The sequence below is a fragment of the Lynx rufus genome, unplaced genomic scaffold (assembly GCF_022079265.1).
Source record: "Lynx rufus isolate CCGP_SWC_20201006 ecotype Redwood Valley unplaced genomic scaffold, mLynRuf1.p SCAF_2, whole genome shotgun sequence".
Classification (NCBI taxonomy): domain Eukaryota; kingdom Metazoa; phylum Chordata; class Mammalia; order Carnivora; family Felidae; genus Lynx; species Lynx rufus.
The window spans coordinates 62,892,323-62,894,435 of NW_025814834.1; the positions used below are offsets into that span (position 1 = coordinate 62,892,323).

The 2,113-nt window shown below is 44.0% G+C and overlaps 1 non-coding gene across 1 annotated transcript; it reads left to right on the top strand.

Annotated features, from left to right (window-relative positions):
- The first annotated feature begins 331 nt into the window (after positions 1-331).
- On the top strand, positions 332-433 carry LOC124516783 (U6 spliceosomal RNA). The gene has a single exon (XR_006963178.1). It is a non-coding gene; the product is annotated as a U6 spliceosomal RNA (small nuclear RNA).
- Positions 434-2,113: the final 1,680 nt, after the last annotated feature.

The window sequence follows — 2,113 nt, forward strand, 5'->3', positions numbered from 1 at the left end:
ATGACCTGAGCCGAAATCAAGAGTTGGATGCTTAACCACCTGAGCCTCCCAGGTGCCCCTTAGTTGTGTAGTCTTAAAGTGACTCCCCATATATTGTCTATTAGTGTCAAGGAAGGGGAAAAAAACAACAAGCAATGGAGAAATTGTACAACAGCTTGACCAGGTGGTCCAAATTATCATCCGCATGGGACAGATGACATCATGTGGCTCCAGATGTGGTACCTTGGACAGGACACACCTCACCTGGGCAGCATTCTGGCTGAGATTATATAACCAATGTAAACATGAGGAAACACCAAACACATAATGAGAGACGTGCTATAAAACAAAATGGTATGTGATACAGATATTTAAAGTTGGAATAATACTGGAAAGATTACCATTGCCCCTGCACAAAGATGATATACAAATTTGTGAAGAAAAAGAAATGGTGTGGGGCAGACAGGAGATCAACATCATAAAAGACAGATTAGGGGCACCTGGGTGGCGCAGTCGGTTAAGCGTCCGACTTCAGCCAGGTCACGATCTCGCGGTCCGTGAGTTCGAGCCCCGTGTCGGGCTCTGGGCTGATGGCTCAGAGCCTGGAGCCTGTTTCCGATTCTGTGTCTCCCTCTCTCTCTGCCCCTCCCCCGTTCATGCTCTGTCTCTCTCTGTCCCAAAAAAATAAATAAACGTTGAAAAAAAATTTTTTTTAAAAAGACAGATTAAAGGAGGCTAAAGGAACATGACAGTCAAAGGTGGTACCTGACTTTAGACTGGAGCCTGTACTGAAGGGAAATGCTATAAAGGACATTGACAGGTCAGCTAACAAAACTTACATATGGAGGGTAGATTAGATAAAAGCACTTCATCAGGCATTATGGTTATGTAATAGAATACTCCTACTAGAAAATATACACTGAAATATCTAGGAGTAAAGGGCCATGAAGTATACAACTTACTTTTACCCTGTTCAGAAAAGAACTACATTGTGTGTGTGTGTGTGTGTGTGTGTGTGTGTGTGTACACACAGATATATAAATAACTGTAGATGTAGATTATATATATAACAATTTTCTCTGAACGATTTAAAAATGTTTTAATGTTTACTTATTTATTTTGAGAGAGAAAAAAAGAACTTGAGCAGGGGAGGGACAGACAGAGAGGGAGACAGAGACTCCCAAGCAGGCTCCATGCTGCCAGTGCAGAGTCCTGACGAGGGGCTTGAACTCAAAATGTGAGATCATGACCTGAACCGAAATCAAGAGTTGGATGCTTAACCAACTGAGCCACCCAGGTGCCTCTCTCTGAACTATTTTATATACATGTATATAGAGAGAGTTGGGAAGAAACATGCAAATGTTAAAGTAAGTGGAGTAGAATGAAGAAATATAGAAATGTACCTTTTCTATTTTTGCAACAAACACATACTGATTTTAAACTCCATTGTTTAAGGGACAACTGGGTGGCTCAGTCGGTTAAGCACTGACTTTGGCTCAGGTCACGTCTCACGGTTTGTGAGTTTGAGCCCCGCATTGGGCTCTATGCTGACAGCTCAGAGCCTAGAGCCTGCTTTGGATTCTGTGTCTCCTTCTCTTTCTGCCTCTCTCTCTCTCTCTCTTTCTCTCTCTCTCTCTCAAAAATAAATAAACATTTAATTCCCTTGTTTGAGCAAAAAAGTAGAGATGCAGCATAACACAGAAATTGAGTGTAGTATGGGGGTCCAGTGGACCTGGGTCTAAATCCTGGCTCTGCCACTACCAGCCGTGACCCCTAGGGCAAGTTACTCTGCCCCTGAGTCTCAGTTTCCTTCTCTGTGGAGGAACAGTCTACAAAGTTCTGTTACAAAGATGAAGGGAGGCAGCACCTAGCAAGTGCTCAGTGGAGGGCATGACGTTCAGGTCATGGGCCAGGGCATGGTAAGAGCTCTCCAACCATTAAGTGTTATGATTATGAAGATGCTGTCTCCTCCCCCACTCGGTGATGCTGCCAGATGCAGTTTCACAGAAGTATAAAGGCTCTGGGGAGTCATAGGGCAGGGGCATCCAGGGGATGCAGTATTGGGGTCATGGCTTGTGCTGGAAAAAGAAAGGTTCCCTGGTGGGAGAAAGCCTAATCAAGAAAGCCACGTAAA